The sequence below is a fragment of the Molossus molossus genome, unplaced genomic scaffold (assembly GCF_014108415.1).
Source record: "Molossus molossus isolate mMolMol1 unplaced genomic scaffold, mMolMol1.p scaffold_m16_p_12, whole genome shotgun sequence".
In the NCBI taxonomy this organism is placed as follows: Eukaryota; Metazoa; Chordata; class Mammalia; order Chiroptera; family Molossidae; genus Molossus; species Molossus molossus.
The window spans coordinates 87133434-87151482 of record NW_023425347.1 but is presented as its reverse complement, the minus strand read 5'-3'; the positions used below and the strand labels follow the sequence as shown (position 1 = coordinate 87151482).

General features: G+C 41.9%; 1 pseudogene; it reads left to right on the top strand.

The window, feature by feature from the left end:
• Nucleotides 1-12596: 12596 nt before the first annotated feature.
• On the top strand, nucleotides 12597-12823 carry LOC118626431 (annotated as a pseudogene).
• Nucleotides 12824-18049: the final 5226 nt, after the last annotated feature.

Genomic DNA, 18049 nt, shown 5'->3' with positions numbered 1-18049 from the left:
ACACAAGACCTCCCATTTCACATGATCTTATAAGGTGAGCTTGCCACTCATCATATCAAGTGACAAGATCCATATCACCCCACCTCAAACTGGGTAAGAACTATGTCACTGCTTGACAAAGTTATGAAAGAAATAACATTACATGATCTCCCAAACTAGGTCATAAGAATGCCATGCACTTCTGCCTTGCTTTCTTAAGATGTTCACTATTGGAACCTGGCTACCATATTATGAGGAACCCTAAGCAGGCACATAATTCTCTAAATTTTATGAGGGACACAACCTAGATATGTGAAATAATGTGAGTTAGTATGCCAATAAGTATTTGAGCACTTATATGCTAACTACTGGGAATATAGTGATGAACAAAACAGACTGTTTCTGGCCCTGGCCGGCTTGGCTTAGTGGTTAGAGCATCAGTCTGTAGACCAGAGAGTCCCGGATTCAGTTCCCGCTAAGGGCATGTACCTCGATTGCAGTTTGTCCCTGGCCCTGGTTGGGTTCGTGTGGGTGGTAGCCACTTGATGTGTCTCTCTCGTGTTGATGTTTCTCTCTCTCTTCCTCCGTCTCTCCCTCCTGCTCTATCTGAAGATAAATGCGAAAATGTCCTCAGGTTAGGATTTAAAAAACAAACAAAAAAACAGACTGTTTCTGCCCTGGTAAAGCTTCCAGCTTTAGGGAAAAAACAAATAAATAATAAATAATAGTTATTAAAATTACTACAAGTAATGATAAGTCCCATACAGAAAACTACAGATTATCGGATAACAAACTGTAAGACCTCAATTAGGAAAACATCTAGAAATAAAGCTTTTTACCAACAGGTCCAAGTGATGTCATAAGTGATGCTGTCCCCAGTCGTAGATCTCTTAGAAGACCCATGGCTTCAAGGATCCACATTTATCTCAGTGGAATGTTAGGACTCTGAGTAAGAACAGGTCATCTGGAATTGAGGGGCCCACGCACAAAGTCCTTCAGCAGATCACCCTCACCTCAAAATAAAGGCAGCCCCAGTGTATACATTATACAATATGCCTAATAGGTACAGGTTCCAGTAGGACCAAACCCCTTGGTTCTATAGGAGCCATAGCTAGGTATTAACAATTCTTACCCTATAACAAGGGTGGGGAACGTCCAGCCTGTACAAGGCCCACAAAATCATTTGGCCTGGCCCTGCCAAAGCAACCACAGGCAGGACCTAAAATTCAATAAATCTAGGAACTTTTTCTATAGCAACATACATTTCTATTAAGTGAATCATAATAACGTAAATTTTGCAGGAAAAGCAAGGATCATCCATTCCAGGATAGGACACATACGAGTATGTGATGGGACAGATACATATGCTTCTCCTCAGCTGCTCATGGCCCGCCTGCCTATATTGTGGTAATTCAGAGGACAGTCAGTGCCAGGCAGGTTGGGAGTATACACACTGTGAAAGTGTTAACACACTGTGGCAAAACTACAGGCAGTCCAGTGATGATGAGACGAGATGCAATGGAGAGGATTCCTCACAACGTTGATGACCTTGCCTCTGATGACGATATTGTCCACTTCTTTGTCGACACAGACGATAACTCCAATCTAACCTTTATCCACACGTCCAAATCAACAATCCTTGCAAAAACTGAATCTCAGACGAAGATTAAATAAATTAAAGCACACAGAAAAGACCTCAAGAGTCGATAATACAAATGTTGGATATGTTCCAAATCCAAGATGCAGGATTAGAACAGCGATCAAAGCAAAATAATCATACTGCTGGCGACATACACACTGGATAGATACTAAAACTTAAGTGGTATGATGACATCCTACAAATGGTGACTACAAAGAAAAGTTGATGCAGTGTTGATCTTTCCAAGATCATTGGAAACCTGTGTGCCTAGTCTGTGGCGAAGCATTAGCAGTAATGAAAAAGCCAATCTGGCCCTGGCCGGTTTGGCTCAGCAGTTAGAGCGTCGGCCTGCGGTCTGGAGAGACCCGGGTTCGGTTCCCACTAAGGGCACATACTTCGGTTGCAGTTTGTCCCCGACCCTGGTTGGTCGTGCGGTGGCAGCCACTCGATGTGTCCCTTTCACATCGATGTTTCTCTCTCTCTATCTCTTCCTCTCTCTCCCTCCCACTCTATCTGTACAAAAAATGGAAAAATGTCCTCGGGTGAGGATAAAAAAAAAAAAGAAAGAAAAAGCCAATCTGGAGCATCATTACAGCTCAACTCAATGAATTGGGAGGCCCAATGCATCCAGATAAAAATCAATGCTCTTCAGAGGAGTTTGGAATCACAACAAACCACTTTCACTAGGCCTCATTGTGATAGAGACAACATTATACAGATGGATTATGTAGTGAGCAAGCTAAACACAAAGAAGCTGAAGCCTCATGTAGAGAGAGTTTGTGAAAGTGCGTGGTGGCTGCTGTGGAGTTGTTAGCACCAGACAAAGTAAAATTGTTTCAGAGTGTTAGTTTGTCTCAGAGAACTGTCTCAGATCGGATTACTGACTTAGCACAATATATTTAAAAAAAACACCTAAGGATTCTGCAGGAGATTTCTAATTTTCCTCTCTGGCTTGTGACAACAGACATAACCACTACTGCCCAACTGGCGGTTTTCGTTCATGGGATAACTGCAGAGTTTGACATGCAAGAGGAACTGCTGTCACGGAAGCCATGCATGGCACAACTAGAGGTGAGGACTTGAGAGACTTGTTTTATCAATGAAAAATCTTGAGCTAACATTTGAAAAGTTAAGTGGCCTTACTACAGATGGAGCTCCAGCCATGGCTGGCTCACTTTTTAAAAAGAATTGTTGCCAATGATACATCAGATAAGGGGTTAATTTCCAAAATATATACAGAGTATTCATACAACTCAACAGAAGGAAGACAATTTAAAAATGAGCAGAGGATCTAGAGACACCTCTCCAAACAGGACGTACAATTGGCCAAGAGACATATGAAAAAATGCCCAGTGTCACTAATCATCAGAGAGATGCAAATTAAAACAACAATGAGGTATCACTTCACACCTGCCAGAATAGCCACCATCAACAAATCATCAAACAAGTGCTGGTGGGGGTGTGGAGAAAAGGGGACTCTAGTATACTGCTGGTGGGAATGCAGACTGGTGTAGCCACTATGGAAAACACGATGGTGTTACCTCAAAAAATTAAAAATTGAACTGCCATTTTACCCAGTGATCCCACTTCTAGGAATATATCCTAAGAAGCCAAAACACCAACCAGAAAGAATATATGTACCCCTATGTTCATAGCAGCACTGTTTACAATATCTAAGATCTGGAAACAGCCCAAGTGTCCATCAGTAGACGAGTGAATTAAAAAAAGCTGTGGTACATATACACAATGGGGTACTATGCAGCTGTAAGAAAGAAAGATCTCTTGTCCTTTGAGACGACATGAAGGGACCTGGAAAGTATTATCCTAAGCGAAACAAGCCAAACAGAGAAAGACAAATATCACATGATCTCACTTATTTGTGGAATATAATGAACAAAACAAACTGATGAACAAAATAGACCAAGACACATAGAAGTAGGGTTCAGATTGACAATCCTCAGAGGGAGTGAGGGGGGAGAGATAAACCACAGAACTCATATGCATGTATGTATAACCGATGGACGTGGACAACAAAGCTGGGGGTGGGATGGAGGGTGTCAATGGAGGTAAAAGGAGAAACATCTGTAACAAAAAATAAATTTAAAAAAATAATAAAGAGGATTAATTGTATTTGTCAAGAGAGAACTGAATCATCTCAGTCTTGACCCAAATGATTTAATTATATGCCACTGCATCATACACCAAGAAAGTCTCTGTGCACAGACATTGCGGCTCAACAGTGTGATGTCAACAGTAGTGACATGCATAAATTTTGTCAAAAGCAAAGGGTTTAACAGCTGCCAGTTTAAGGAGTTACTGAATGATCTGGACTCTGAGTATGGTGATCTTGTTTATTAATCACTGTGAAGTGCAGTGGCTGATTCACAGGAACATGCTGATGAGGTTTTACGAAGTGTGGGATGAAGTCAAGCAGTTCATGGAGATGAAGGGAAAACCTGTCAGGGAACTTGATGACAGCAAGTGACTGTATGATTTAGCATTCATGGTGGACATTACCAAGTACCTCTCAGAGCTGAACATCAAGCTGCAGGACCCCAACCAGCTTCTCTGCTTGCTGCTTTCAAATGTGAAATCATCTGCAGCTAAATTAAGGCTGTAGAAAGTGCAACTCAAAAGAAATAACATGGTGCATTTCCCCACTCTGGAAGGACAAAAGCCTTCTAGGACACTTTAATATGCTGGTGAATGTGCGAAACTAATTGAGGCATTTAATGAAAGATTCAAGGATGTGAAAAGTAAACAAATGGAATTGAACATCTTTGCTACGCCGTTCAATGTGGAACCAGCTGATGTGCCCGAAAACCTACAGCACGAAATCATTCAGTTGCAAAGTGATGATGAGTTGAAAGCTAGGTATAGCAACCTCCCACTGCTTGGGTTCTGTGTTACATAAGCACGATGAATTTCTCACTTTGAGGAGACATGCATTGAAATATGCATCTGTGTTCAGAACAACTTACTGCTGCAAGCAGTTCTTTTCAAAACTTACCATCACAGAGTTGACTGTGCTCCAGACTGACTGACGCAAACCTGGAAAAGCAGTTGTGAGTAGCATCATCATCGATACCAGCTAACATCACTCACCTTACCAAAGAGAAGCAGTTCAAGCCATCACATTAGGGGTGAGTTAATTAAATGTTTGACCAATTATAGCAGGCTAATTTTTAAGTTGATAATTTTGTATGGCCCGCAAATGATGTTATAAATATCCAAACAGCCCTTAGCAGAAAAATGGTTCCCCACCCCTGCCTTATAAGAATGCCCTAACAACTCAACCTCAAGGAACACATACACTTCAAAGAATCTCTAGTTCTTTGGTATATCGCATTCATGGTCCCATCAAGTTTTCTTCTTTCAGAATGTTGGAAGGAAAAACTGACTTCCTACAATGACAAAGCTGTTCTTCCTGTATTACAAGGATCCTCTGTGATGTCTTCCTACAGAGAGTGATGTTTTTTTTTCCCCGGCAAATCATCCCAAATCATCCCTTTCTTCTACTCCACAAAGTAGCAAAGCAGATCTGGGATCATATACTTCACCCCTCTTACTATTAGAAAATGTTTTCATTCTTTCACAGCATTTAAATTCAGTTTTAGTCCTCCTCCTGTCTTTATCTGCTCTGATCATTTACCTGTTAAGCTTGTCTTCAAGTTCTGCTTTCAAACCAGTCTAATTCCTTTTTTATGATTCATGCAACCTTTCAGTACAAGTCTAGTACATAATTTGATCCAACTTTTTTTCCTAATGGTCACTCTGGTCTAGAAATTATGTATGAAGTCTCACTTTCCCATATAAACCAACATACCAGTGAAATACATAAATGCATGTAATTTCATTCTTTCTGCCATACTACCTCCCCTCCTTTATGCTTTCCAGGACCCATACTCATCTCTTCCCACTTCTAATCACTGAGAGCAACATCACCAAGTCCCCCCCTTCCTCCTTAGTCTCTTATAGCATTAATCTGATGACATTTTGGACAAAAACCTTTCCAACTAGTCACTATCATGCCTCATCAAGTCAGGCTGAAAGGATGATGCTATCTAATAATGATAGCCTAAGGAAAATTATTTAAGGAGTCTGACCAAGAAAAGCTATCAGAATTCTCATCATCTCTAACCACATAAAAAAAAAAAAAAAAAGCTCTGCTGCTGAATTAGTATCAAAATTTTAATTTAAAATGTACTTCAAACTCTCCAAACCTGAAAAACGAGTAATACCCTACTCTAGTTCAAGATTTCATGAACTCTTGCCTAATCCTAGGCTGCTACAAGTCTCTTAACCAGTCAGGCTCCCAATTCACTACCTGCTTCAATCAGTCCCACACATAGATCAATCTTCTTAAAGAACAACTGTGATCACAACATTACATTATTCTGTCCATAATTTCTCTGCTACCTATGCAGAAAGGGTGGACTCTTAAGACTGCACACATTCATATTCCAGTTTACCTTTTCCTCCATTATCAAAACCCTTCACGCACCCTTTAACATTATACTCAGCTAGATGCCAGTCCCTATTATGTCTTCTACCTTCCTCACTTTTGTGCTTCACACAGAAGGGCCTTTTTCACACCCAATTCTGAATGCTGCATATTCTTCAGCTTACCTCCAAGCACTCCTGATTCCCACAGCCATATGTGAGCTTTTCCTCTTCTGAATTTGACATTTATCACTTGGTATTTCAAGACTTATCCTACCAAACCCTAGAATCAACATTTGATTCACTTTTCTTTCTCTCCTCCACACAACTAGCTTAATACAGTAAGTACTCAATTCAATAAATATTTTACAAAGAGGGTAGATATACAGGAAGGATATATTTTTGTATCTATTTTAAATATACCTACTCACTCAAACAACAAGTGTTGGCGAGGCTGTGGAGAAAAGGGGACTCTAGTACACTGCTGGTGGGAATGCAGACTAGTGCAGCCACTATGGAAAACAATATGGTGTTACCTCAAAAAATTAAAAATTGAACTTCCATTTGACCCAGTGATCCCACTTCTAGGAATATGCCCTAAGAAGCCAAAACACCAATCAGAAAGAATATATGTACCACCATGTTTGTACCAGCACTATTTACAATATCTAAGATCTGGAAACAGCCCAAGTGCCCATCAGCAGACGAATGGATAAAAAAGCTGTGGTACATATACACAATGGAGTACTAAGCAGCTGTAAGAAAGAAAGCTCTCTTATCCTTTGAGACGACATGAAGAGACCTGGAAAGTATTATCCTAAGCGAAACAAGCCAAGCAGAGAAAGACAAGTATCATATGATCTCACTTATTTGTGGAATATAATGAACATGACAGTCTGAGGAATGGGGTAGTCCGAGATGTGGAAGTGGGGTACAAACTGACAATCCCCAGAAGAGGGGGTGATGGGGGAGAGATAAACCACTGAACTTATATGCATGTATGCGTGAACAATGGACATGGACAACAAAGCTGGGGACAGGGCAGGGAGGGAGAGGGAGGGGGGGAACCAGTTGGGGGAAAAGGAGAAACATCTGCAACAAAAATAAATTAATGAATAAATAAATATACCTACTCACTACATTTTCAAAACCAACATAGCTGTCAAAAAACACTAAGGCTTTTCTAATACTGTGATCAAGGCTAAGATGGGCTCCTGTCACTATAAAACTGATGTCACACATAAGGTCCAAAACACAGATAGGATGAGGGGGTACACTCACTGAAATCTGTTTTCCTCCCAAGGTAATCTAACAAATTAACAAAGTAATCTAGAAAGAGAATATTTGAAAGAGAATATAGAAACTAGAAAGAAATCTTCACATATATAGTCAATTGATTTTCACCAAGGGTATCAGAAGATTTAATGATGAACCGATAGTCTTTCCAACAATACCAAAGGCAACAAAAGAAAAAATAGGTAAGTTGAAATTTATCAAAAGTTAAACATTTTGTGCCTCAAAGAACACTATCAAGATAGTGAAAATAATATCTAGAAAATATTTGCAAATCATATTATCCAATAAAGGATTAATGTCCAAAATATATAAAGGACTATTACAACTCAACAACAACCAACCAATTAAAAAATGAGTAAAGGACTTGTCAAAACTTGATATTATGTCTTTTTTATTATAGCCATCCTAATGGATGTGAAGGGGTATCTCATTGTGATTTTGATTTGCATTTCCCTAATGACAATGAGTATCTTTTCATGTGTATATTTAAACAGACCTATAACAAGTAAAGAGATTGAAGTAATAATTCTAAAACTTTCTGCAAAGAAAAGCCCATTTGTGCCCACCTGGTGAACCTGGGAATTTTTTGTTTGTTTTTTTCTTTATTGATTTTTAGAGAGAGAAAGGGAGTGGTAGAGAGAGAGAGAAATATCATTGAGAGAGAACATCGATTGGCCACCTCCTGCATCTCCCTACTGGGGATCATCAATCAGGCCCACAACCTGGGCATGTGCCCTGACTAGGAATAGAACTGGCAACCTCTTGGTGCATGGGTCAACGCTCAATCACTGAGGCGAACTGGCCAGGTGAGCCTGGGAATTTTTTTTTCTTTTCTTTTTTATTTATTATTGATTAATTTTTGTTACAGATGCTTCTCTTTTCCCCCCACTGATTCCCCCCTCCCTCTTTCTCCCTGCCCCTTTCCCAGATTGTTGTCCATGTCCACTGTTCATGCATACAGAGCCTGGGAATTTTCAAAACTAGCAAGTCTAAGATCCTTTTTAACAGATCTTCCTTTAGCTTCTCTCTCTCCTTTGGTTGTTAAGAAAAGGATACACCAGTAAGTTTACATTTGAACAAATGAAGGACAAAGCCATGTGGCATTCTAATCCCTACGTACTCAATTCATTCAGGTAGAGGTAGGTATACAAAAGTCCCAAGCACAGGTGCACTTGACTTGAAGGACAGAATAGTTGAAACAGAAAGAGGCACAGGAAAGAGTAGATGAGGTCTAAAAGGTGTGGAGTGTATACATGACCACATGGTGCCTTGGGGTCCTTAAATTTTTTTTGTTTTTTTTACTAGAACATAGGAAACCAGAAGATGGTGTTAAACTTTACAGTAAGCAAAGGGTCACTCTGGTTCAGGTGACTGTGGTAGAAATAGTAGGAAATTATGAGATTCTAAACATATTTTAAAGCAGAGTCCAGAGTATTTGCTAATGGACTGAATGTTAGTAAAGCTGCAAAATGTCAGAGTGGCATTTAGTGTTCTGCCATGGCTGGCCCAGAAACCACTGATGACTCAGCCAAGATTTTTTATTATCTTCGAATTTCCATCTCCCTCTTAGTTATGTCTGTCCACTTCTCCTTCTCTGCTACACATTTAAAGGGTAAGGAACTAAACTGCATTATAGATGAAGAAATAGAAATTATTATTTTTTTTATTTTTTTTTTTTTAATCCTCATCCGAGGACATTTTTCCATTTTTTGTACAGACAGAGTGGGAGGGAGAGAGAGGAAGAGAGAGAGAGGGAAACATCGACGTGAAAGGGACACATCGAGTGGCTGCCACCCGCACGACCCACCAGGGCCGGGGACAAACTGCAACCGAGGCACGTGCCCTTAGCGGGAACCAAACCCAGGCCTCTCCGGACCGCAGGCGGACACTCTAACCGCTGAGCCAAACCGGCCAGGGCTAGAAATTATTTTTTGAGTTAAATATAATACACCTAAGACACAGCAAATCTACAGATCACATACTAAATCTTTATACCTCTTTCATGTGTAAGAAAACCTGTTAGAAATATTTCTCAATGTTTTCAAATAGAGGCAGCAAAGTTAAAATACAAAATTTGAAAATTATGTAAATTAAATGGCCTTTTTAAAAACCCATACTGAAAACCATCTCTCTCACATAGAAAGTTCTCCATCATATATTTAATAAAAGGTGAATAGCAGAACAATAGTTTTGATATAATCTTGTCTGTGGGGAAGTATATTTATTTATATACATATAGAAAATGTCTCAAAGGATAACAAACTGTTAATAGTAATTACTGTCAGAAAGGACTTTTGTTTTCTACTTAACACAATCATATATTATTTGATTTTTTTTTTTAACATGTTACTCTTATAATAAGGCTGAAATGAAAACAAATACAGTATCCTCCAGTAATGAGGCCAAGCTGGACATGCCTCTGTGGATAGTCAGCCCAGAAGAGAAGCAAACTCTCTCCAGAGACCCCTATCTTCTGGTCAGACTACAAACCACCCCTCATTCTCCCCAAAATAAATAGCAGAAAGTTCTCTTTAGGGATCAAATAGGAAGGGGAACATTTTTAAAAATAATAGCCAGTAGCGCCCTGGCCAGTTTGGCTCAGCGGTTAGAGCGTCGGCCTGCGGTCCGGAGAGACCCAGGTTCGGTTCCCGCTAAGGGCACGTACTTCGGTTGCAGTTTGTCCCCGGCCCTGGTTGGTCGTGCGGGTGGCGGCCACTCGATGTGTCCCTTCACGTCGATGTTTCTCTCTCTCTCTCCCTTCCTCTCTCTCCCTCCCACTCTATCTGTACAAAAAATGGAAAAATACCTCGGGTGAGGATAAAAATAAAATGAAATAAAATAATAAAATAAAATAAAATAAAATAATAAAATAAAATAAATAAAATAAAATAAAATCCAGTAGCTACTGCTCATCCATCCCTGACATTAAAACACAAACAGCCCTGGACAGTTTGGCTCAGCAGTTAGAGCATCGGCCTGCAGACCAGAGAGACCCGGGTTCAGTTCCCGCTAAAGGCACATACCTCAGGTGCAGTTTGTCTCTGGTCCCCGTTGGGGTCATATGGGTAGCAGCCAGTTGGTGTGTCTCTCACATCGATGTCCCTCCCTTTCTCCCTCCCGCTCTATCTGAAGATAAATACAAAAATGTCCTCGGGTGAGAAAAAACTGTGTGTACACACACACACACACACACACACACACACACCTGTGTCTACTTCATAGCTACTTTAGGAAATGGTAGGTTTCTACATCATGTAAAGGAGAACCTTGAGTACTGTGCTATGGGCTGAAAGTCTTAAAGTCAGAGGAACAGGAACTGGTAGGGGAACAAAATTTTATTTTAATTTTTCTTTATTGGTTTTAGAAAGAGAGAGGAAGGGAGGAGAGAGAGAGATGCAAACATCAATGAGAGAGAACATCAATCGGCCGTGACCAGGAATTGAATTGGCAACCTCTTGGTGCATGGGTCGATGCTCAACCACTAAGCCACACTGGCCAGGCAGGAAACCAAAATTTTAAACAGGATTCTTTGGAAATTAACAAGGAAGGGAAATGGTATCAGTGACTGTGGTGGTAAGGTTCAGGTCTCCAGAAATCAGAGGACGGTAAGGGCCTAGAGATCCTGGAGAGAGGATTCCCGCCATGTACTCGATCAGCAGAATAAATATTTTCATCATTAACACCATGAAAGGAAAAGGTGTGATTTGGGGTGACACAGTTGCAGACAGAGATAAATTACTGGCTTTCCTCTTCCCTGTGGGTTACTCCCTTTCTTCTAAATTCATCCTAATTCTCTTTCATTTCTCTCCTCTTATTTATTTATATAAAAATTTTTTTCTTTATTGATTTGAGAGAGGAAAGAAGAGGGAGAGATATAAATATCAATGAAAGAGAACATCGTATGGCCGCCTCCTGCATGCCCCCACTGGGGATTTGGCCCACAACCTGGGCAGGTGCCCTGACTGGGAATCAAACCAGCGACCTCTTGGTGCATGGGTCAATGCTCAACCATTGAACCACACCGGCCGGGACTTTTTTTAAATTAAATTGGTATACAAGTTTTCCACCTAGCACAAGAATGTAGTCTAATGATAAAAGGCTTATTCCTAATTCAAGGAGCAATAAATACACATTGCACATTTTGATTATTTTTTTATAAATATGTGTATTTCCCTACCAACCATAAATTAGCCTTTTCCTCTATATTTGGGGGGAATCCAGTCACCATTCTACCTGTGCTATAATATGATACAACTTACATTTTTTTGCATATTAATTCACAAACTAGAAAAGAACAAAAAGGTTACCAAGGAAGCAAGATAACTTCAAACCACTTATTTAACAAGCTTAGTTAACACAAATGCTAACCCTGACTGACACAAGGTCCCCTCTCAGGAATTCCTGCATTGTAGAAAATGTTTCAGGTTTCTGAAGTGACCCAAACTTTAACTACTGAATAGAAGGGAGAGACTCTTGTATTTACTAAACAAAGTTATGTTATTCTTTTGTTTGTTTTGTTTTTTTGGTACGTGCCCTAGTGGGAACCGAACCCAGGACTCTCTGGTCCGCAGGTCGCCGCTCCAACCGCTGAGCCAAACCAGCCAGGGCTGGTATTCTTAATTTTAAAAAACAGATATATTCTCTGACCTAGTGATTCCTCTTACAGAAATGCATCCTACAGATTCATTCATATATGTGCAAAATGATGCATGTATAAATTTTTCATTGCAGAAGTTTTAATTTTCTTTTAAATTTTTTTCCTTCATTTTTTTTAGAGAGGAAGGGCGAGGGGGAGAAAGATAGAAACATTGATGAGAGAGAATATTGCTTGGCCACCTCCTACTGAGGATTTGGCCCATAACATGGGCATGTGTCCTGACCAGAACTCTAACCAGCAACCTTTTGGTGCATGGGTTGATGATACTCAATCACTGAGCCACTCGGGGCCAGGCCGGAAGTGTTTTTAATAACAAAAGATTGGAGATAACTTTTTTGTCAATAAAGGACTGGTGTGTACACACAAACACACACACACACACACACTTGCTATGGACTGAAATGTATCCCTCCCAAAATTCATGTTGAAGCCCCAACCCCCACAAGGCACAATCTGACCATCAAACCTTTTATCTATTTATTTTTAAATATGTTTTTATTGATTTTTTAGTGAGAGAGGAAGAGAGAGAGCAATATAAACATTGATTTGACCTTTTTCCCTCGTTGCTTCCGAGCAAACAAGATGGGTCACCAGAAACTCTACTGGAGCCATCCGAGAAAATTCAGCCAGGGTTCCCGTTCTTGCCGCGTCTGCTCAAACCGCACGGTCTGATCCGGAAATACGGCCTCAATATGTGCCGCCAGTGTTTCCATCAGTACGTGAAGGACATCGGCTTCATTAAGTTGGACTAAGTGAACTTCCATAAATGGGCCATTCAAGACATCTACCTTACCACAGAATGCTATCTCTTTGTACATAAAATAAATTTTTTTTTTTTATCCTCACTCAAGGACATTTTTCCATTTTTTGTTCAGGTAGAGTGGGAGGGAGAGAGAGGAACAGAGAGAGAGAAACATCGATGTGAAAGGGACACATCGAGTGGCCGCCACCCGCACGACCAACTAGGGCCAGGGACAAACCGCAACAGAGGTACGCGCCCTTAGCGGGAACCGAACCTGGGTCTCTCTGGACCACAGGCCAACGCTCTAACCGCTGAGCCAAACCGACCAGGGCCATAAAATAAAATTTAAAAAAAAACTTCAAAAAATAAAATAAACATTGATTTCAGAGAGAAATATCGATCAGTTGCCTTCCATATTGTGCCAACAACCCAGGTACGTGCCTTGACCAGGAATCAAACCAGCAACGTTTCCATACACTGGACAACACTCAACCAACTGAGCCACTCTGCCGGGCAATATGTGTTGGAACTTTGCATTAACTTTCAGGAGGCTATTTCTGTCATTATCCAAAAGAAAGACCAGCCAGGTGCAACCGAACCCCAGGAGCCATCACATCCATATGCATAAACTTTTCAGACTATTGCTCACCAATCCAAAGGAGCAAACACTTCCTTACAGACTATGCCTATCCCAGAACTAGTACCCCCTTTCTTTCTCCCACCTCCTTTATCTATATAGCCAATGTAAATTCTTTCAAAACAACTTACATCTTTTTATGCACCTGGACCAGGGATCGAACCCACAACCTAGGTATGTGCCCTGACAGAGAATCAAATCCTCAACTTTTTGGTATATAGGACAACACTCCAACCAACTGAACAACCCGACCAGTGCAACCCTTTCTTTCTTTTTTTTAATTGATTTTGAGAGAGAGGAAGGGGGGGGAGAGAGAGAGAGAGAGAGAGAGAGAGGTAGAAACATCGATTGGCCACCTCCTGCATGCCCCCCACTGGGGATCGGGCCCACAACCTGGACATGTGCCCTGGCCAGGAATTGAACTGGTGACCTCTTGGTACATGGGTCAATGCTCAACCACTGAGTCACACCGGCCAAGCTCCACCCTTTCTTTTGAAAAGACTTTCAGCTCATGCCAGTTTGGCTCAGGGGTTTGAGTGATGGCCCGTGGACTGAAGGATTGCAGGTTCCATTCCAAGGCACAAACCTGGGTTGCAGGTCCGATCGCCAGCCCCAGTTGGAGTTTCTTTCTCTTTTCTTTTCTTTTCTTTTCTTTTCTTTTCTTTCTCTCTCTCTCTCCCCCCCTCCAACCCTCCCTTCCATTCTATCTCTCTATCTAAAAAAACAAGCAAACAAACAATCAATGGAAAAATATCCGCCCTGGCCAGTTTGGCTCAGCGGTTAGAGCGTCGGCCTGCGGTCCGGAGAGACCCAGGTTCAGTTCCTGCTAAGGGCACGTACTTCGGTTGCAGTTTGTCCTCGGCCCTGGTTGGTCATGCGGGTGGCAGCCACTCGATGTGTCCCTTCACGTCGATGTTTCTCTCACTCTCTCTCTCTTCCTCTCTCTCCCTCCCACTCTATCTGTACAAAAAATGGAAAAATATCCTCAGGTGAGGATTAAAAAAAAAAAAAAATACCCTTTGGTGAGGATTAATAAAAAAACAAAAAGACTTTTAAGCTGTGGAAGTTAAAATTTTTGTTTAGCAACTTCCAGACCACCTCAATAAAATGAGTATCCCAATTAAGCAAACTGTAATCTTTTTGCTAGCAGAGACTCTTGCCTTCAATTTATAAAAATTGTGACATCTGCCTAGCCAGTGTGGCTCAGCGGTTCAGTGTTGACCCATGCACCAAGAGTCACCGGTTTGATTCCCGGTCAGAGCACACGCCCAGGTTGTGGGCCCAGTCCCCAGTGGGAGGCATGCAGTAGGCGGACAATTGATGTTCTCTCATTAATGTTTCTCTCTCTCTCTAAAAATCAGTTAAGAAATTTTTTTTTAAATTGTGACACCTGAGAAGCTCAATGTGTATCTATCTCATCTCTCTCTCCCCATTCTCTCTACAACATGCACCAAGAAAAGGCCATGTGAGCGCACAGTGAGAATGTGGCAATCTGTAAAACAGAATGTCCTCACTAGAACCCGACCCAAACAGACTAAGACAATACTGTCTCATTAATGGATAGTATTCCATATAACAGAATACTATATAGTCTTTAAAAAGAATGGAGAAGCTCTTTATGAATGCATATGAAATGATCCATAATGTTCAATAAGTGAAAAAGCAAATTGTAGAACAATGAGTAACATGCTCCTATTTATAAGAAAGATGATACAGTTTGCTTGTTGATGCATAGAATAACTCTGGGAAGAAAGAAAGTCGTGTGTGGCCTCTGAGGTGGGGAAGGATAGTTAGGAGTATTAGGGAGATACTTGACTGCATATGCACCATGTGAATGTTATCACCTATCCCAAAAACATTGTTTAAAAAAATTAAAGGGGCAAGTGGTTCATTTGTTATTTCTCAAAAAAAAAAAAGAAGGCTTGAGTTGTAAGATGCTTTTTTTAACTGTACTCAATTGTTTTTATTCAAGCAAGTTGTAGCCACCCACAGAAGAGATTGTCATTCATGATTTGGATTAGGTTAACCACCTGGTCTTGAGACTCCTGTCCAAACTATGCAAATTCAGCACACCTGGCTCATCTCAAAGCCCTTTCTACCTGCTCAGTTAAATCTTCCCTGTTAATTCCAAGTCATAACCTGTCTCACCTCCAAAATCACATTTCCCTTGAAACCACTCACCTGAGCCTCTATTTTGCCTTGTAGAAGGTAAGAGCACTGGCCTTTGTAGCTGTAAGAACTGGGCTTGAACCCCTGCTTAGTTGGGTAAATTTTTTAATCCAAGCCTCAATTTTTTTCATCTGTAAAACAGAGATAATGGCAGTATCTACATCACTGCATTTTTGTGAGTACCTACCATTAATAAGGCATGTAATACTCCAGCAAAGTGCACTGCTTTTTCTTCCCCTTAAACTGTAAGCAATTGTAAAGCAAGAATCCGGCCTTTAGTGTTTGTTCTGAGCCTGTTTTCATGTATACAATGGGTATCATGTATACAATGGGTATACAATGGGTATCTCCACCACAGTTGTACCAAACAAGGTAACATACATGAAATACTTAGCACAAATGCCCCGCATAAAATGCTCAATACACATTAAAGATTATCTCATACCTTTGCTCCTTAGAATGAGTAACAGAATCTTGTATATGTGACCAACCTGAATGTGATTTCCAACCCTTCCTAGTTGGGAGCACCTGGGTTAGTAACTTGACCTGTTTCCTCATTCCCAAAAGGGTGATGATACATATAATGTATATTAAGTATTTAATAGAGTATCTGGCACCCAGTGGATTCTCAATAAATATCAGGCCAGCTCCCCTTCGCGTCTCTCCTGTTGCTGACCCTTAAGTTCCTGCTTCCCGCAAGCTGGCGGCCCCTCCGGATGAGAACCTCCCACGCCCTCGGCCTCTCCCGCCGCCCCGCAGGGCTGCGAGTTCCCGGGGAGCCCGCTGGGTCAAACTCCTCGGAGCAAACCTTCCCTCCACCCGCTCCCCATACTCGAAACCTTGCTGTCCCAGTCTCTCCATGTCCCTCGTCTTCCTTCCCTCCGCCCCCATTTTTTCTCCACCCTCCCCAAACTCCATTTTCCACCCTTCTTCGGCCTCCACTCCCTCTCGCCTTTGAATCCCAAAGCGGTTCCTTTCTCAGTCCCCGACTTTACCCTCATCCCCTCCGGGTCCCCCAGACTGCCCCTAGCCACACCCCAAACACATTCTCGCTCCCCACCGTCCCACCTGCACTTTCCGCCTCTTCAGCGCCGCCGCGTCCAGCCACACGCCGCAGGCCTCCTCCTCGGGGCCTGTGCGCCTCATGGCCGCTGAGGAGGCCAAGCCGGCGGACACCCGGCTGAGGGTCCCGCCGCCTCAGGGAACTGCCACGACGGCATCTGCCAACGTTCGGATCTCGCGCCAATTCTGGGGGCGGGGCCACGTCGCGGCCGCGCTGGCGCAGGTACCGCCCCAGCGTCAGCTCCGGCAGCCCAAGCTCCGCCCCTTCCCTAAGGCCCGACCTACGCCGAATCGCGACCGCAAACCCATCCTCTAGTGCTGGAGACCCGTTCCCTTTAGGAACTTCGGGTCCTTTCTTCTTTCCTTCAAAGGTTGTATTCCAGGAAATATGTTGTGTGAACGCGTTCGCGCCTCTGCGCAAGAAAGGTGCTGAGTTAGTTGAACCTTTTTTTTCTTGATAGAATTTTAGAGAGAGAGGAAGGGAGAGGGAGAGAGAAACATCTAGGAGAGAGAACATCGATTGGCCGCCTCCTGCATGTCCCCCACTGGGGATATGGCCCACAGCCTGGGCATGTGCCCTGACTTGAATGGAACCAGTGACCTCTTGGTGCATGGGTCCATGCTCAACCGCTGAGCCACGCCAGCCAGTAGTTGTACTTTTTTTTTATCCTCACCTGAGGACATTTTTCTTTGCATTTATCTTCAGATAGAGCAGGAGGGAGAGAGGGAGGGAGGAAGAGAGAGAGAGACACCTATGTGAAGACACCTATGTGAGAGAGACACATAGAGTGGTTGCCACCCACACAATCCCAACTGGGATGGAGACAAATTGCAACCAAGGTAGGTGCCCTTAGTGGGAACTGAACCTGGTACTCTCCCAGGCCGCAGGCTGATGCTCTAACCTGTGAGCCAAACCGGCCAGGGCTAGTTGTACTTTCTTATTGTAAATATAACTACCCCAGGTTCAGGGATTTCCTTGTCTCAAAAAGGAAGAGTAGAGGCTCAGAGCCACCAACTCCAAATCTAGAGTCCACAACACTACCCTAAATGGTTAACGTACCCTCAAGTTTATGAATTACTTATGTAATTCAAAGAAAGAAAATCTAAGCTTAACTATAAAACCACATCAGAGAGGATTTAGAAAAAGTTTAAATGAAAACTAAAAATTTGGAGTCCAGAACTAGCTTTCAGTCCTGCCTTCATGGCTTACTGTGTGACTTTGGATTTTAAAGATCAAGTGAAATAACATTTGTTAAAGTACTTTGTAAATTCTGAAAGCCTTTCAGAAATGCAAGAAGGATGACATCCCACCTGTCCTTCCATCTCTAACCACAATCTTCATAGATGTTTTATATATATGTATATATTTCTTAGGCATCTGGGGTTTTTCTTATCTGTACTTCCTAATTTTCCTTCACTGTATAT